This window comes from Pagrus major, chromosome 8 (assembly GCF_040436345.1).
Source record: "Pagrus major chromosome 8, Pma_NU_1.0".
Lineage (NCBI taxonomy): Eukaryota > Metazoa > Chordata > Actinopteri > Spariformes > Sparidae > Pagrus > Pagrus major.
In genome coordinates, this window is record NC_133222.1 from 7,808,471 (window position 1) to 7,828,150 (window position 19,680).

At 40.4% G+C, this 19,680-nt stretch overlaps 1 protein-coding gene across 1 annotated transcript in view; it reads left to right on the forward strand.

Moving 5' to 3' along the window:
* The first annotated feature begins 2,819 nt into the window (after window positions 1-2,819).
* Window positions 2,820-19,680, forward strand: part of shank3a (SH3 and multiple ankyrin repeat domains 3a) — a 195,123-nt gene continuing 178,262 nt past the window's right edge. The window contains exon 1 of the mRNA XM_073471272.1: window positions 2,820-2,962. The gene's annotated coding sequence lies outside the window, so the exon portion shown is untranslated. The remainder of the gene's footprint in view (window positions 2,963-19,680) is intronic.

A 19,680-nucleotide genomic window follows, 5' to 3' on the forward strand; every position in this document is an offset into this window, starting at 1 on the left:
AGGGGCAAATTTGAACTCTGAGCGGTTTTATAATTGCACATACAGGTCCAGATGTGTGCCAGTCTGTGTTCCTGCTCCTACACAGAAATAAACCACTGAGTCATTTAACCCTGAATCCGTCTCTGTTGTCAGCAAAAGGCTCCCAGGCTGCTGGCAATGTCGGCACGAAGGCGATCAAAGGCCTTTAGATCTGTACATCTGTGTGCCCTGCAAATATTGCAAGTGTTTCAGCCCCCTACCAACAAAGAGCTCTCTTTGACCCACATGCTACGCCACTAAAATAAAACAGAGGACCTCGACGTTTGTGATTGGCCTAACGAACAGCAGACAGGTCAACCAATGGCAAAATGCGATTGAGGGCCTCGAGGGATGAGTGATAGAGGATGTGATACCAGCAGAACAGAGGCAGATGCTCTTTTGACTCCCTGTCAGACACAGGGAGGGATGCTAATGACATTCTCCCTCAAGCACCGAGGAGATATAGAGGGAGAAACACTAATGACTCTCTATCTCTCTGGTCACTAGCGGGCCTGCAGACAGCTTGTTAAATCTCATAGCAGAGTAACAAGATGTTATGCAGAATGTTTGCAGGCAACAACACACAGAAATTGTCTGGCAATTAAAAGCATATGAGCAATTAACAAGGTCTATGGTGATGATTTAAATAAGTTTTACAGGGGCGTCCCCACTGTGATTGTTTCCTCTTAAACACCTTGTGTCCATTTTCTGTGAGAATAAAACAAAAACATGGTTTCATAAAGTGTAAACCCACCGTGACGTCACCCAATTAGTTTGTGGGCCACCGTTTTGAATCCTTGAGTTTGGCATTAAGGTCTTTCCCATCTTGGTTTGTTGGAGCCAGAAGTGACCGTATTTGGACGAGAGGGTGGTATGGGTCTGACTGAGGACACAGTGGCAACTTGCCAATCCATTCACAAGGTAGCCACGTCCAAAAGCATACCCTGCTTTATCGTCTATTTTACTCTATATGGGGCGAGAATTTACTAAATAAACATCATGCTGTATAGAAGAAGACTTGAAACTAGTGATTGTGACCATAAACTCATTACAGAACTGTTTGCTGAGGTGATGAATCAAGTGAGAAGTCAATTTTTCATAAGCTTACATACAATCAATCTTATTTTTGAAACCAGTGGGGTTGCCCCCTGCTGGCCATTAGAAAGAATGCAGCTTTAAAACCCCAACAGCTCACTATTTCTACAAGATAAGTTAATATCATTATCACAACATCAGATATTAATGTAAGCCTACACCTGAAAAATAATGCTAACATTAGCTAGCTAGCTACATTTCCACCTATAACGTGTGCAACTTACTTCAAACTGCTTGCAGAGGGCAGAAGATGATTTTTTTCCAAGCTGAGACAATTGCACTTCATCATGTCACGTTTTATTTTTTTTAGATTTTGGTGTAATAAGTCTGGCCAGATGTGGCCAGGGTTTGTCGCTGGAAGGAGCCTCCTGTTCTGGGTTTTGCTCCGGCATCATTGCATCGTGGTCAAAAGACAGGTGGTGCTTCTTTTTCTTCAGGCAGCTGGCGACTTGGCATCTGCAGTAGAGGTGCTGAACGCTCTCCCCTACACTCAGTCCCCGACATTTAGAGCAGACTTGTAACATAGGTATACACCCCAGCTCTACTGTTGCCTGGAAACCTGGAGTCCAGTCTTTAAGCTACGCTAAGTGCATCCTGGCTGTAACTTCATATTTAGCATACACACATGAGAGCTGTAAAGTTTCTTAGCAAATTAGTGCGATTCCCGAAAATGTTGAACTGTTCCTTTAAAACTAAATGAATATGGAAGGTCATAGTGGAGCTTAATCTGTATCCTGCACTTCTGTATTTCAATAAAGGAGGATGTCTTCACAACTTTCGCTTCCTCCCAAACTAATATCTGTCATCGCTAATGGTGGAAGGCAGAGTAATTGGCGATATTACAGTCTCTTCCTCTGAGAATCCTTCCATGATTAAGGAAATTATTGTTCCCCAGCGTGTGATATATACACGCAGACATGTGCAGGCACACACACATAACGGTGTATCCACACACACACACACACACACACACATTTACAGGAACTCAAGTCATCAGAGGTTACAGTGAGTAACAGAGAAATTACTGGCAGTAGTAAAGCTGTTATTCAGAGGTATAAAATCATCCCTCTGACTTGTGTTTTTCTTCTGTCTGTATCATTGTGACTTTGTGTGTTTTACACAACCTTATTATTCTCAGTTGCAGCGCAGTTACATAACCAAAGAAAACAAAACAGAAAGCTAATACAGGTGAAAAAAAAAAATATTGGGTGGCTGAGCAATAACACAAACCCTCTCCTCTCTGGAGAAGATTTCAGCATCATAAAAAAAACACGGGCTTTATCTAATATCCTCCCGAGTTTTTCCATCTATTTTTTCCGTTCAACAATAAGCATTTAGGCTTCACGAAGAAGGATTTCTTCCTCTGTCTCATATGTTGTTTCTCTCTCTAGACATGAAGCTTGAGGTGAATTCTGAAGCTCTGCCTTTTCTTCATCCCTCATTGGCTGAGAGAAGCCTATAAGGGGAGCCACAGCGAAGAATGATCGACTGTCCCTAACCCCCTATCAAGGATGAGACAAGGACTCTGGGGCAAGAGTCAGACTCATCTGTCACTTTCAGATCCCCTCTTACGCCCACGCATCATTCACTGCTGTTACCATTTCACAAACATGGGATGGGGAACTATAAAAACACCAAGACTGAGGTCAATGAACCTCGGGGTAGTCGCTGTAGCAGGCTCAACACCGTGTGTGTGCTTACAGAGGCTCTGTTTTTTGTTTTACATTGTTTTGAGCTAAATTAAGTTAGTCACTGACACAGAAATTCTCTCTGGATAATTCAACTGCAGAAAACAACAATCAGCCGAGGCATTGTTGGAGTTCTACAGGTGGTCAAGTGAAAGCAAACTGTAAGTGCACTTTGATTGAAGCACATTGTTTTGCTGGAGAGATATGTAATGGAGCGCACTGGAGTCTTTTTCATGTGTTTGTCAAAAACGCTATTTAAATTTGTTTTTGTCAGAAATGTTTCAGCGCATAGAAAACCTGCAAGACATCAGAGCCTTTCTGTCGTGTTGTATTCGCACAGACTCGAGTTGACATTTAACCTCTTCTTTCAAAAGACAGCGTCTGATTACGTTAATTTTCTTCTATCCGCAGGCGCGATATGATCTTCTCTTGAATGTGACACCACACAGAGTTCACGGTTTTGATTTAGTCATTTAAATAATTTATCATGCAGATTAAAGTGGGGGCAAATGATAAAGACAGCCGCATATTTTGATGATCTGGTCTCTTGACAGTGTCACCAATATCATGATAAGTATTTAGATCCTTTACTTAATATATTAACAGGCCTACTTGATAGTTAGTAAAAGTTCTGGGTGTATTTCATTGTTTAAAAGGGTGTTATGTGGCTTTGAGGTAAATATATTTCATGACTGAATAAACTGAATAAACAAACTTTCCTCAAAGGACAACACAATTTCATACTGTTTTATATTTTATATTTGCTGGACCGTTCTAAGTAGCCACCTTCTAGCTTCAAACAATGTTCTGGGGACCTTATTCCCCTCTGAGGATGTCTTGTTAATTCAGTTATGGCAATATATTAAATAAATATACAAATATAATAGTCTATATTGTTAACTTATACTTGTAAACTACATAGCCCCTTTAAGTAAAAGTCCAGAAGTATTGATAAAGAAACTGTATCACCTGTACTATGCAACAGGATGGCCCATGTAAGTGTTATACTAGTAATATTTTATTTATCATTTTGTCATTATTACGTTTACATGTGAGCAGCATTTTAACGTTGTAGCTGTAGCTCTAACTCTGTATACTGCTGAGAGATATAATCTATAAACATGCTAAGAATACTATAAACTGATCACATAGGTTTTGCACGTTAAATCTTAATATTTCGTAGAGTACAAGTATAAAGTGGCAGAAAATGAAATACTCAAGTGAAGTACATGTATCTCAAAAGTGCGTTTAAGTACAGTACTTGAGCACTTAAAGGGGCACTATGTAGTTTCGAAAAAAGAAAAGATGTAATAATACAAACTCAGAAATAGTTATTTAATATGTTTCAATATAAACAGGCTGTCCTCTGTTCTGAAGCTAGAACAGTAGCTACTTAGAACGGTCCTGCAAAAATAAATGCAGTAAAATAGTATGAAATTGTGTTGTCCTTTAAGGACAGTTCAGTTTATTCAGTCATGAAACACTATCAGTGAAGAAACTTCTCTTTTCCTAAAATCTCTTCCCCAAAACTACATAATGCACCTTTAAATATATAATATATGACATGATCCTACAATATTCAAACCCAGAGAAATCCATACTTAATTCAAGGTAATGGTGCGTTTCATTTGGTCTCCTGTCACTTTAACTTCCTGGGAACATCACAATGATACTTCAGAATGAGGAAGGAAGAAGGAACGTGAATGTGCATAAAATGTCACACAAAAGTCACAGCAAATCCAATGATTGCATGCTACTGCTATTTGTTTTCATTGTTATGATCGAGAGACCCCCGGTGGCAGATATACTGTACATACTGTGTGTTTAACTTTCTACCACATTCTCTGTTTTATACATTTGGTATGTATGAAGCTCCTTGTGGCATTCAGACAGTTAAGTCCATATAGTTTCATCTTAAAGTGGTCAATTATATTTTAAAAAATGACAAACAAACAACAAACTGAGCTAATGTATCCTCTCTACAATATAAGTCATGGTACAGACTCAAATCTGCATGTCGCTGTTGGCTATCATAGCTAACGTATCATAATATGTTGTGGCTACCTTCTTATTCCTACTTGTAATACTGAACATTAAGTTAGTGTTAGTTTAGCGAGGTCATGTGAGCATCTCAACTCATGAAGGTCATGTCAGAGCCCCTCAGCTGTGTTCTGAGGTGTTTAGTGTCTCCGCTCCCTGGTTCACTCCTCCTACTGATCTAATCGTCACTGTAATGACAGTGTTGACTTTGCCGCCGGCTTCGCTGTCTCTCTCATTTTCACTGTCATTTCGTCTCTCCGTCTCTTTCTCTTACTTTATGCGTTTGCCCTCTATCCATCGTCAAGGATTGATTCAGTGTTTAACATTAGCATGACCTCAAAAATCCACTCAAGTAAACCGTCACTGTTCTGCATGCTCTGAGCTGTGTTACATCCACCCTAATATTTCCCCCATCTTTGTTCCATTTTATGTTAAGTCAACACTCTCTGGTCACTCTGGGCAGCATGTGTCAAGGATAACAGCGTTGTTGCTCTTGAGTTCATTTGGCAACTCATGTTCTGGTAGGTGAGAAGTTTGCATACATCCAATTACTGTGCGTGTAGATCAATAGAACAAGAGGTTTAATAAAGTCATGGATTATTTTGTAATTTAATTCTCTTGCAAACACTCCAGCATTACATTTCACCTCATCTCATCAAAGAGGAATGGGCGTTATGATTAAACGCCTGTTATTGGATAACTCTCGGCTGTTGTCATGGCAAACAATCAGCCTGTAATTGAATGCGTTGTTCTCAATCAGAGAACCCTTGCATGAATCATGTTGTTGTGTGCTGGAGCAGATATCTGTACATACAATTAACATAGGGTTGTAGTATGAAAACAAATCAACATGTTAGCTCCCTTATGGTTTAATGTTTATATAAGATTTTGAGCCCTCTGAGACGAGTTTGTGATTTCGGCAAACAGTAATCCCTGAGTTACTGTGATTCGAGGACTATAAAGCAGATAACGACAGCGAACAGACTTGGAGATACTATATTAATGAATCATTAAGTCATGATTAGTTCGTAAATATAAGTGAATCAACATACTGACCACTGTCTTAATGAATTTTTGCACAAGCCAATAACCACTTATTAATTACTGCATACTTAATCATAAGTTACTGTTTTTGTGTACCTTTAAGTAAAGTTACTAGCATGTGTCACTCAGCGGCTGGTTTGTAGTTAAAAGTACAATATGTAAGAACTGGCAATCTGTTGAATTTATACCCAAAACAAATAAGAGGCAGCATATCACCAAAGTAACAGCTATAGTAAACTGTTATCCCTTCACATTCTGTGGTTATTTTTAGTTATTTTTTTGAATGTTTTCAACCAAAATTCTTACATTTTGCACCTTTAATCAGGAAACGCTCATGAAGAAAGTGGTCAGTATGTCGAGTCACAGATATTTATGAACTAATCATAACCTAATGATTTCTTAATGTGGTGTCTCTCGTCTGTTCCTTAATTATGAAGTAGTTCCTGATTCATTCCTGACTCGTTCTTAAAGAGCTACGTTACTTATGTAACTTAAGTTATGAACATACCTACATTACATTCTGACTTCAGTGACATAACTATGTAAGTAAGTTAAAACAACTCACTGTTGGCTTTTACTTATTACACTGGAGACGATTAGCGGTCCTGAGCGAAAGTCCTGTGCTTGTTTGACCCAACCATCAACACCTAACCTCCTCCCTATGTGGTCTTTATAGTAGTTTATTTGACTTTCTACTTAGCTGCCATAAAAATGACTATGCCCACTAGAAGTCATCACCTAACAAGAAGCATAAATATGGATCGTAATAGGACCAATAGGGTTTTTCTTTCTGATGAGGACAACCTGCACTGCCTATATAAATAAGACTTGATTTTACACAGGCAGTGGTGCCCTTTAACTGACTTTAATGTTAAAGGACCAACCCACCAGCCCTTCCTGGTACAGGCTTAATAAATCGCTGTCATACCCTAACCTGGTGTTCATGCTGAGTCGAGGAACAGGCCAAGCAACAGGGTTCCACCTGTGCTGGTAGAGCTCAAGTGAAAATGCACAACCTTGGCTTTATTTCATCCAGGTTTTACCCTCTAATGGGCTCTATAGGCTTAAGAGGGTGCTCTCAGATGCTTGCACTCCCTGCCGTGACGCCAGCAAAACACAAGGTTGTACCTTGGGTGATGTAAATGAGCAGTCTGGTGCTCTTTTACCCATCTGCAGTATGTAATGGCATTTTACACACCTTCATGCCTCAGTAGTTTGTTCACTGAAATATTTGTGCAGCAAACAGTTGTCTATTCGCCTGCTTTGCGGTATGTGTCTGCATCCTTCTCAAGGTTTAGCACCAGGACAACAGATCTGTGAGCTGTTGTTGGACTGCTACCTCCTTTTCTGCATTGCAGGAGGTGGGTGAGCAGGGCCTGTTTGTCCCTGACACCTTTGTCAAGTCCAAATGAAATTATCCACTCACCCGGGCTTCTTCAGTTCAGACCTAGAGAGGGCTCTTAGATTAGTGGCAAAACATCTTCGACTCTGCAGCTTCAGTTTAGTGGATAATTTCATTTTGACTTGATGCTGTCACACCTGGGTGAATAAGATGAATCTGTCTGTGACAGGTTGTGTTCATTATTATCTCTCACAAACCTGTAAGTGATAATAGGTAGGAGAGGTTTTGTGATTGCATCTCACAGTGCTGAAGCCACTCATGTGTCAGCATTGACTCAGTGACCCACTGCACCATGGTGTGCAGTGACTGAGGCTTGTGTCACAGCCTTTGGTTATAAAGAACTGAGAGACAAAGTACTTCACCTACGTTCACAGAATTAAAACTACAATATCCAAGCACTCTTGTTTTTAGATGGTTAACTTTTCGATCCATCCATTGCACTCTTATTAGCAGCCCCAAGCAACTCGGCAGTGGTTAACTCAATTAAGCAGCTCCATTATAATCAGTGGGAACGGCAGCCTGAGCTATCCTGAAGCTGATGGAGGGTTTGGTGACGGCTATAACCTGCTGTTTACATGCAAAACGAGCTCACTAGTGGCCATGTGGTCGGGCTCAGATGGAAAAAGGCACAGTTGGATGTTGATTGAGGAGCTGCAATTTACATGCTGTGGAGATGTGGAACAGGTCTTTTTGAATCTTACAGCTTCTGCTCCTGGGGATTTTGCCACAGTGTTTGTCTGCTAGGCTGCAACACAGGCATAGACATTAGTAAACGGGCAGCATCCGATCTGTTGGATGGAGAGGATAGACAGGTACCCATAGAAACAGACAGAAGCCATGCACGAACGTGCACGCAAACCACCACTGAGTGGAGTAAATTCAATTACAGAGAACCACAGGGGAGCATATAAAACAATACGCTTGTTGCACTTTCATTATAAGCAATATCAACAATGCTTAGCCATTACAAATGGAGGAAAATGACTGTAATATTGTGGATTTGATGATTGCAGTCTCTTTCTGCAACATATTAAAATCCTGATTGAATTATTGTGCTTTGTTTTCATATGAACTGGCTCCACCTAATTAACAGTGTTGCAGCTCACTTCTGAGGGTTTGTCTTTGAAGTCTTGCCCTCTGCATACAGTGAGAAAAAATGTGTCTAATCTGTGGAGCTGTTCCTTCTCTCCGCTCTGTGCCTCGACGGTAGCACATTCACTCAGATCACGATTCAGCTGTTGGCCAAAAACAAAGAAAACAGAGAAACTCATTACTGCTCTTCTGGCCTTCCAGTTGGATTTATTTTTCAAGGGGGGAGTCTGCAAAACATTCCAGAAATAACTGCAGCATGTGTGCGTCTGTATTTGTTTGTGTTCGTCTGTGTTCATGTATGAATCACTGAAGCTTAGTGGTGTCTCACAGGGCAGTAAGACCTCAGAACTCTGACGTACTATGGGTGTTGTCCATGCTCAAATATGGATTTCCCTTCAGTCCTTTCGTAGTCTGTGTTTAAAGTTTGTTCTTACATATTGCACCTTAAACAGTATTTATTTAAAATGTGGTTCATGAAAATGTGTTTTCACATCTAGGGACTAACAACAGGCTAATGTATGCGTGCAACATGGGTAGCTTTAGAGCCTGAAATCCATATTTGGTCCAGGCTACACAGTCCCACTGTTCTGATTAATCTGTCTCTGTAACATCTCTCAGATGTATTTCTCTTTATCAGATCTGGGCCCAAGTTGTGCCCTCATTGTCTGTCTGTGCTTTGCCAGAAGTGGCCACTGGACAGACATAGCCGGGCAGAGGTCTCATAGCTTCTCGCATCTCATCACTGGGCAGAGGTCCAGACAATCCCCTTTAGAGGCAGCCGATCTCTGTCTTCTCTCCTCCACGCTCTCAGTGGCTCAACACTTCCAAACTATCAGCCAATAGCTCTGCGAGGCCAGAGTCGAAGCTGAGAGGAAGGCCGATAGGACAAGTAATTAGTGCTCGGCACAAAGCTTTGGTGGGTGTCTTTGTGTTTGTGTGTGTGTGTGTGTGTGTGTGTGTGTGTGTGTGTGTGTGTGTGTGTGTGTGTGTGTGTGTGTGTGTGTGTGAGGGATAGAAAAGGAGAGGAAGTGAGATAGAGATGAGAAGGACAGACCAAGGGAAAGGGAGAGAGGGCTCGTCCTTGTGGAGTCTCAGCGCCCCCACTGCTAAAGAAAACCAAGAAAAGTGATTGCATGTAAGGGTCGTGTTCCAGACTTCATTAGCAAAATGGTTTCCCATTGGGTAAAGGTTACACATCAGATATTCAGGCAAGGGTGTGTGTAAAGGTATAGGCAACACATGCAATGCACATGCAGTAAGGGTTAGGGCTTTGAAAGAGAATGTGTATGTATAGGATCCTCTTGTGTGCTAGTATGAGTGTGAGTCTGTCTTCCTATTGACCTCGGTGTGTGGTTTGCTTTGAGAACAGATGCTCTGAAGAAACTTTTGCTGCGTGTGTAGGTCAGCGCTTGCTGTGTCTTTTATTAAGTGCGTCCCTCAGTCTGCTTCTGTCCTCCGAATGTCCTGTACAGCATTTATTGCTAAGTGACAGCGCTGGACAGCAAGGTCAGGCCACAACGGCCACCGAAAACTCACTGCTGTTAAATACATTCTTAAGTCCTATACTAGGACTGATTATACTTGGTAATGTGAGAGTTGCAGAGATCTTTGGTGGTTTTAATCTCATGGAAATATGTAGATTTGTGAAGTACAAATTCCAACACAAATGACCAACCCCCACTTTGGTGAAGACTGAGGTCCTCTGCTGAATATTTATCCGTAAAAGTCATTATAATTTTAACTGTATTTTGTTTTTGGTGCACATTTTCTTTCATTTTCTTTCACATTATCATTTCCTTCAATTTCTACAGTCAAGAAAGCTGTGAATCATTGTGATTTGTGAAGGTTATAAAATGGTTTTGAACAGTCTTCAAGTTTTCCCTTGATGAATTAGAAAGTTAGGAAATGTTTGCTCTTGACTTACACCAAGGTTTTTTTTTATAGTTAATTTTATTGTCATTTGCAAATATGTTGCACAAAAAAAAACAAGATAAGAGCCTTGGAATTCCCAAAACAAATTTCAGAGTGTCAACAACAAAACTGAGGAGAAGAGGAAAGAGACAGAAAACAGCTGGAGTTAAAGAAACAGAGCAATTGTGTTTATTCCAGCTAGTTTTTAGTAGTTAAGTAGCTAGTTAAAACAATTTGTTTCTAGTAGACGGATTAACAACCGTAACTGCAATATATGTACAATCCATACTCATTACCGTTAGAGCCTTAAGGACACACAGACTCTAAAGAGCCACCCTGACTGGACACACATAATCAAAAAGAACCAGTTTCCATTATTGTGCTATTTTTCTGAGCTCCAATAAACTGAATTAGCACGGTAGGTAGAGATCATTGTACTTTGTCCCTACTCAGTCAGTCACATTAAGGTCGCTTGGTTTCAAGGGAGCCTTGGCGCCAAGAGTTTGATTTCCCTGTTGGAGTGGAGACACTCAAGAACCCTTCACCCTTAAAAACCAGTGAAGAGAAACGCCTCAAATAATCACGCTTTGACTGGAGCTCTAATCCCCAAACATCTGACACAATTACACATATTACCACAGGTAATTAAACTCCACACAAAGCACACACACATGCACTCCGTGTGTATTGCCTGAGCGTATGAGTTTAGAGAAAGAGAAGTACCTGCACATTTGTGAATATCTTATTAATTCAGTGCATAAAACCAGACTTTTCTCTTGAAAAATGTAATTAGGCAGTTACTTTTATCATAAGATAAAAGTGGTTATATGTATTTTTATCTTGTTTAAGATGCTGCAGAAATTGGCATCGAGGGGGATTTTTTTAGTGAAACAAAAATCTCTCCATTCCACAACGAAGGGTAAGCATGCAAACAAACTGCTAATTCACTTTTACAAGATAGGCGGAGGGTTGAGGAAAATGAGCACTGAGGGCTATGTGAGCTCAAGTGATGTCAGCTGGAGTTTAAGGTTGATTACTGATGCGTTTCTCGCTCCCTGACAACCAGTGAGAGGTGAGAGCAAGGAGGGGGAAGACAGACTGACGGACAGGAGAGGAAAAGGAGGAAACGGAGAAAGGAGAAATGTCAAATCTGGTGCATTGGAAGTGATCTTGGCAGGAAACCTAAGTTACCATAGCGACCTGGTGAAAGCTCTGCAGCAAGTAAGAGGCAAGAGAGAGAGAGAGAGAGAGAGAGAAAGAGAGCAGAGGTATTGTGTCTCACTGTCTTGGTCCTTAAAAGAAAAATTTTGAACATGGCTGTTGACTCAATGACTACAGGTCTTTGGCGCAAGTACACGATCAACTCTTTCAATACTGAACACCGATTATTGACATAATTCACGTACCAGTGTTTATCTTAACGATCAGGGGAACCTGACTTTCTGCTACGACTTTCTCTCTTTCATTATTGAAGCCCGGTCAGGTTAATCAAAGCCCTGTTAGTCTCATCAGTGCACCGCTCCGCAGTCTGACAATTCCTGGCTGAAAGGATATGAAGCAGAACTACACATCCATTTACATCAGTACGGTCTTTGTAATGTGGATGGTAATTGGTAGTCTTTGATGCGCCGGACTGCTGGGACCGCTGACTTTAATAAGCTTATTCACCAGCATGAAGATTCAGATAGGGGCTGTACCGTAGACGACCAAGGGGATAAATGAACACACTCTCACACACACACATTTTAAAACACACACCCATGCATGAATGCGCATAGTGTTGCAAATACATGACAGCTATAAGGGCACATTGTACTAGAGAGCAACGTCTGCCTACACCCACAGATCCTCAGGAGAAGTGTCAGAGGATACGGTTATCTGTCTATGTAACAGGACCTGCTGATTATTCAGAGCTTGATATCCATCTCCCCGAAGATGCAACACAAGATGGACACTTGGCAGGACAAGATTGCCAAAGCTGCTGCAGCTACTCCTTAACTCTTCCTGAAGTTGTCCTCATACTATTCTTCTGTCTCTCTTGAGCTCTACCAGTGTTGTGCACCCAGAAGTCATACTTGAGTAAGGGTAAAGATAAGACTCTAAAATATTACTTTGGTGAAAGTGAAACTCAACCATATGAATAGTACTTCAGGGAAAGTGCTAAAGTGTCAAAAAGTAAAGTACAAGTAAAAATAGTTTACATATATTGTGATGACAGTACAGTATCAACCTGATATACTGAAGTGAAGTACCTCAAAAATAACACACTTAAGTAAATATACTTACTTCCGTGTCTGGTCTCAACTGTACACAATGTGTCAGCTGGTGGGAGACCAGTGCATATGGTACATTAGCCATTTGGCTTTGTGTTACCTGAGCTGAGGATGTAGTGCTTTGTCCCTTTCTGTAAACATTTAACATAGTCTTTTTCTTCATTTAGGATTGCTATAACACTGGTCTGTGGGACGCATCACTTGGCCATCAGGACACGCTTTTACACAGATTTTTAATATAACCAACTGTTTGGTCAAAGGTCTAGATAATCACCACCATGAGTGCCACCAAAATGTATGCCTGGAGTCAGGTCACGTCTTTTCAAAGTATCGTGATGTTATTGGGTTATTATTAACGATACATGTGAGCTGTAGTGTTGCAGGTGATAAATTATGTTTTTATAAGATGGTCCAACGTACTTTTGGGATGAGCAAAAATAGCATCAACTTAATTACAACTACCTCAAAATTGGTGTTAATAAAGTATTACTTTCCACCAAAATCCATTATCCTACCTTCAGAGCTGCATATACAGCATTTTTTTAAGGCAGGTGAGCCTTTGAGAGACTCCTGGTAATTTGAATTGTTAACGCCGTGTTAAGCAGGCATTGGTGGAAAAATGGACAAATAATCTGCTCCATTACATCCTGGTTGTCCAGACTCCCTCCTGCCTGATCCCTCTCCAGTTCTCTCTGTGAGTCCTCCACAAATGTCAAGCAACGACATTCCTTGGCGAGTCGCTCACTCTCCTTATCACCCGGGATTTGCGCGTGTGTGCATTTCCATGTTTGCATGAGTGTTTCTGTTTGTGTATGTGTTGGTCGACATTGCTGAAGGGTTTTCTTTGTATGTTCTGGAGAGGCTGAAGAAATGTCACTCAAACTCTGGATAGTACAGCTAACACACCACAGTTACATTTGTTTCTACCCATTTACACAGAGTCACCTTTTTACCCAGAGAAGGGTGGATGGGTAATAAATCATCCCATGTTCAATCACCACATGTTTTGTCCCATTTGGAGAGATTGCCACTGTTTACTTCCTGTTCACACCCATTTCTGAGCAGGGGCTTTATGTGTGTGTGTGTGTGTGTGTGTGTGTGTGTGTGTGTGTGTGTGTGTGTCTTTGTGCAGTGTCATCTGGCACCATGTGTGAAAGAGATTAAATGTTTCCCACCAAAATCTCATTTCTCTCCACTGCTCTTTTCATATGCACTTGTCACGATCCCAACAACTCAAACACTGCTGTTAGAAGTCCCAGGGAGGGTATTCAGCATGTGTCTGTGTGTCTATGTGTGTGTGTGTATACGTGTGTGTATGAATGTGTCAAGAAGTGTTGAGTACATGTTTATTTCTGCTGCAAAGTGATCATCTTGTTTCCACACACGTTCACTGCAATTATCAATTTAATGTTTTGATTGTAGATTTATGGTATCTGTTATGCCTTTGCGTGTGAGTGCTTTACAAAGTGGTATCACAATGTGAAAAGGTTTCTCTTGTGTCGCTTTTAGAAATGCTGTATGGTCTCCATGGTTACCAGCAGGCATGCTTTTTCTCTCTTTTACGTTGAGTAAACTCTCCTATGTGGGTAAATCAACAGAAAAAAGACTGTTTGATATACTGACCTATACTGTTAGAAATGCTCTTTTCTGTTCACAACTTCCTTTTATTATTTTTTAATGCCTTTTGCGTTCAGCATTTCGCTGCCTCGGGCTCATGCCATGTACTTTTATCAAGAATTATTTTACTCACTGATCAATTGAGAAAAAATAACACTAATACTTATTTTAAGTAATTCCTTCTTGAAGATTTGAGGAAATGGTTGCCTTTTGTGTAGATGTAATCATACATGACAATGAAATAAAAACTAGAGCTTTATGTAACCATAACTTTAAAACACTAGAAGAACAAATAAAACAAGATTTCAAGACATGGTCAACAAACAGTCAACACTTCATCAAGTTCATTCACAGGCCACATCAATGTTGTTAAAATGAAGTCTTAATTTCTGTACCTTTTTCAAATGATTCCCATATTCATACCGAAGACAACTTTTCAACAACTAGATTAATAAATATACTTGGAGGTCCCTAAGGAGACAGGGGGTGTAGGGGTGCCTAATTGTATTTGTTACTACTGGGCTGTGTGCATTATAGAAAAAAAGGCTGCAACAAAACAAATATTTTCATGTTTGAATAATCTGCCAGTTATTTTCCCCATAAATTGCCATGGGGAATTGTGAAGTTGTGAACATTTCAGTAATTGTGAAATGTCCTCAAATTGCTTCTTTTATCCAACCGACAGCCGGCACAACCTTCCAACCCAAAGCGTCTCAGACTCAACAATCAAGTGTCTTACAAATTGGACCTTTTTTTTAACAAGCTGGAACCATCAAATGTTGACATTTTTACTTGAAAAATGACTGCAATAATTCATTAATTAGCAAAATAGTTGGCAATTAATTTTCCTTCCATTTACTAATTGATTAATGAAAACCCCCTTAATGGTATAAGTTCAAGGACAGAAACTATAAGTCATCAACAAGCAACAGGATCGTGTGGTATGAATGAAGGCTCCATACAAAGCATGAATCATCCATCTGTTGGCCTCAATTCACGAGACATGCACACGTACACAGCGAAACGAAAACCAGGGGGAGGGGACATTAGATAATTGGCAGTTTCTCTTCCATGAGCAACTGTTTGTTTTGATGTCAATTAACAAAACAGGGGTTCAGCTTAATGAGGCTAATGAGGAAGCACCTCATTCGGCTCTGCTAGTTTAACAATCTGTCAGTAGAAGAACGAAACACACATGCATGCACGCGCGCACACACATTTTCCACTCAGACACTCGCATAAAAATCAATGATGTCTTATGACACAGCTGATCTGGGTTTAAACTGAAAGCGTAATTGTAATTTGTGCGTTTGCCTGAAAAATATTGAAAACATATAATAAACTTTGAAACGGCTGAAATACAAAATTTTCAGCCAAAGAAACATATTTAATAAGCACTGTACTCCACCTTGTTAGACCTTTCAGGTTGATTATTTAAATTTCTAATCAGTCCGAGTCATCATAACTAATAATGACTGTAATCAGAGCCTGTTTCATGGCTGATGATGAATACTCTCCATTTTCATTATCATCATCATGGGTATGGTTGTCTGTGTAATCTACCCCATAGTGATGTGTTCAAGTTTGATGATGCTGATAAGGCTAATCAGCAATTATTTTGCGAGAGAAAGCGGAGGAGCGAGTCTGTCCATGCCTGCATGTGTGCATAAGTGAATCTGAATGTGTTTTTGAGTCTGTGTTAGCAGCACATTAGCCTTGTTTATTAGCTCTGGTGACAGCCGTGTCAGAGTTGGTTCGGTTCAGCTCTTCCAGTGGTGGTGGGTTTGCTGAGACAAACTGTGCAAGCAGTAAACACAGTCGATGCTATGCTCCAGTGAGAGCTGTTAGCGCCTTCGAGAAGAGTTCAGCTCAGAGCATAATTGCGTAATGTATAATTATCTTCATCTGTCTTAATCCTGATCAAAATTCAGTCCAGGTAGGACTCAGAGGGGTTTGTGCTCATCTGTATCTGCTTTGGGAGGACACTCTTCATTTACATTTTGCCCTTTTAACCCATGATTTGCTTCAGAAGTTATGCGCAAAGAATACTTTGGACTGTTTGATCTGTAGGAAGAAAAACAAAGTTTAGATTCAACACCTGAGATTTAAGTTGAAGTGAATTTTAAGTTTCACTGGACGTTCCATCAACTTTCATCGTCTCATAATGAAGTTGCCATTTGTTTTAAACAAAGTGACATAAAATGTAATTTACTTGGGGATGATTCGGTGAAGCAAAATGTTTGAACAATAGATTAATCCCATTCCTAATATCTAAATGAGAAAATTCCTGAAGTGAGGAACTGGCGAGACATTTAAAACACAATACACATTTCCCACAAGCTGTTTTTGTGGATTTTTAATTAACTAAAGCAGAAAGAGGACCACACGACTTAATATTGTCTGTCTGTCTTGTCTGCGATACAGCGGAGAATTGTTGAAAGTCTCTTCATGCTGGGTGGCTCTGTGGTATTTGCTAAACCCACAGCCTCTTAAATAGGTGTCCTTCACTAATGGCTAACCATATTCCCAGGTTGCTACATCTATTTGCATAGTAAATGCCTGATGGTGGGCTAGAGACTGAAGCCCAGTCAAATGTGTGATAGCAGGTGTTCCAGGTTGTAGTCATGGTGGTTTGTTTTTTGCCTTTCTGTTTGATTACTGTTTCTGTGTTCTGCATGGCTGAACACTGAGCCGCACAGCAGCGCCGGTTATCTATCTTTCTGCATGACACACACACACACACACACACGCACACACATGCAGACACAAACACACACTGTGAAACAAAGTAGAGTCCAATTTATTTACACCACCAGCTGTTCACACCCATCAAAACTGGCTATCATAAACACTGCAGTGCGTCTGAGACAAGGTGGACACAAAATAGAATCTCTTTTACATTCATTAATTCAACCGACTGACATAAAAATATGAACCGAACTGACACCACAGATGGGATAAAATGTGGCTGTTTAAACATTGACTTACACCCCATGCTGCAGGTCAGTAAATGGTTTACCAACCTGGCCCCTGTGGCCCCTCAGCACCAGTTTTGAGAGTGGGCACTTTGTCTCATTCTGACCTTCATTTATCAGGCTGTTTATTCACCCAGGACTACACACAGTCCTGCCTGGCAGCAGGGATGTGGGAACAGTTGATGATGGATTAACAGAGGAAGACACTGGGATTGGTTTAATGCCAGAAGATGAACTCTTGTGATTTGGTTCGTTCTGCTTCCCATCCAAAGCTCTCACTTCCTCTCTCTTTAATTCTTTTGCACTCTTTCCTCCAGCCTCCTGTTACTGTCCTCAAATTTTATGCAGCACATTTTTCATGTTTATCAACCTTTTATCAACATCCTCATCCACATATCCACAGACATCCTGAGCTCTATCGGCCTGGGGATCATTTTATCTGTCTTTTTATTCCTGTGTTTCCTTTCCATTATCTGTCCAATTTTTCTTCCTCTTCGCAAACAATTAATCAATCTCCCCCTGCCAGGTGCAAACCATCTATCTCTCTCCATCTCTACACCTTACTCCTGCTCATCTGCATGCTGGTCTCTTTTTACGTTCTCTGTCTCCTTCTCTATTCATTAATTCTTCGTCTCTGTTTGTCTCTTCAGCGGCTGTCTGTAGAATATAAACTTAACAGAGAGAGGATGTCATGTGATAGTGTGTTTCCCCTGTTTGCTGTGATCAATGTGTCGTGCTATCTTACATATGCTTGTTTCTATTGAGCCTGGCAAGAGCTGATCAATATCCTGAGTATAGACACTCATCACCAATTGCATCCTTCTCAGTACGTACGTGCTTGCAGATCAATAACAATGATCCCACTTTAGTTATATCCACAGCCCATACACATAATTTTACATCACAGATAGAGTACTTCAGACTTAATGACACTCAGTTGCTCAAAAGTTTGATTATTTGACAGTGTACAAAATGAGGAGGTAATCGGAAATAGACTGAATGGTAATAAAAAAGCCTGCCCCTCCATTTAAACCTGTTATGACTTGTAATGTCATGACAGGTTTTTTTAAAACTGGGAACATTTGATGAAATATTTGTCAATTTCTTAGGTACTCTTTGCAATTCTCTTTAACTCTATAAGTCAATATAAAGGGTCTTAGTAAGGTGTTGCTGCCAGCACAGCTTCAGTGCCCCTTGGGTTTGATTCCACAAATCTCTTAAATTGTAGTGGTGGAAAGAAACACCATTCCTCCAAAAGATATTTCTTCATTTGGTGTTTTGATGATGGTGATCGGGAGTGCTGTTTAGGTCCAAAATCTCCCATAGGTGTTCAACTGGGTTGAGATCTGGTGATTGTGAAGGTCATAGCATGTGATTTGCATCGTTTTCATACTCATGAATTTATTGAGCCCTTATGCCCTATGGATGTGGGCACTGTCATCCGTGCGGAGATTAAAATCTATTAGGATAGAAATGTTTCATCAGAGGATAGAGGTGATCCCTCAGAACAACTGAAGGCTCATTTATGATCAAATTAAGATAAGCATACAGGTAGGGACTGAACCCTCTGTCCATAATCTGTGTTCATGTCATCCATACTTCTGCACGTTTTCTGAAAGCTTACGGATATGGACCAATGCTAGTGTAGCAATGTAGCCAATAGTTCGAGCAAGACACGAGGACTGGACGGAGGAAAAAGTACTTACAATGGCAAACTTTTTTGCGAGTTGGTGAAAAGTTTTAAACATCTGTATGGTGTTACTTAGCCCGGGCACAGAGACAAACAGTTACTATAGAACGGCTGGGAGGAGATTGGACGGGTATTAATTGTGAGTTGTATGCTGCCAAAGGAAAATGGGAGGTCCGTGAGAGACCGATTTGACTCTGAGCGGCGCCCTCTTGTGGTTTTATTGCATAACATGGATGTATGTGGGCAGTGACGGTTATATTGTTTGAATTGTATAAACATGTCTAATTTTGTACGTTAAAGAAGCATAAATGAGCCTTGAGAGGACAAGTGGACTCAAACCTTGCCAGCAAAATGCCCCCCACAGCATAACAGGACCATTTGTGGTGTGTCTCCACTCAATTATTCATTTAATTTGTCACCTCAAATATGATCAAAAGAATTATGGATTGCCTTTTAAAGATAGCAGTGGTTATTCAAAAACCCCTCTAATCTGAAAGATGAACTGATGTTGAAAGACCTATTGCAGGTAATGAGTTTTTTCACAGATTTATTCTAACCGAGTAGAACATGCTTCTTTGAACAGGTACAGGTGCAAGGGACTGTTTGAAGAAACTCTAAGTGACTAAGATATTGTTTACGCCACAAAAAAAATCACAAAATGCATCTCCAAAATGCCGGCTTTTGATAATGTCAGATGTTCTATCTTAACTGGCAAACTGGAACATTTTATGTAGCTGGGATAATTAATTTATTGACTCACTATGTTTTGATCCTTGTAACTCTACAGGGTGTGTGCTCAGTATTCATGAACACCATCATCTCCTATGTCAGCCAC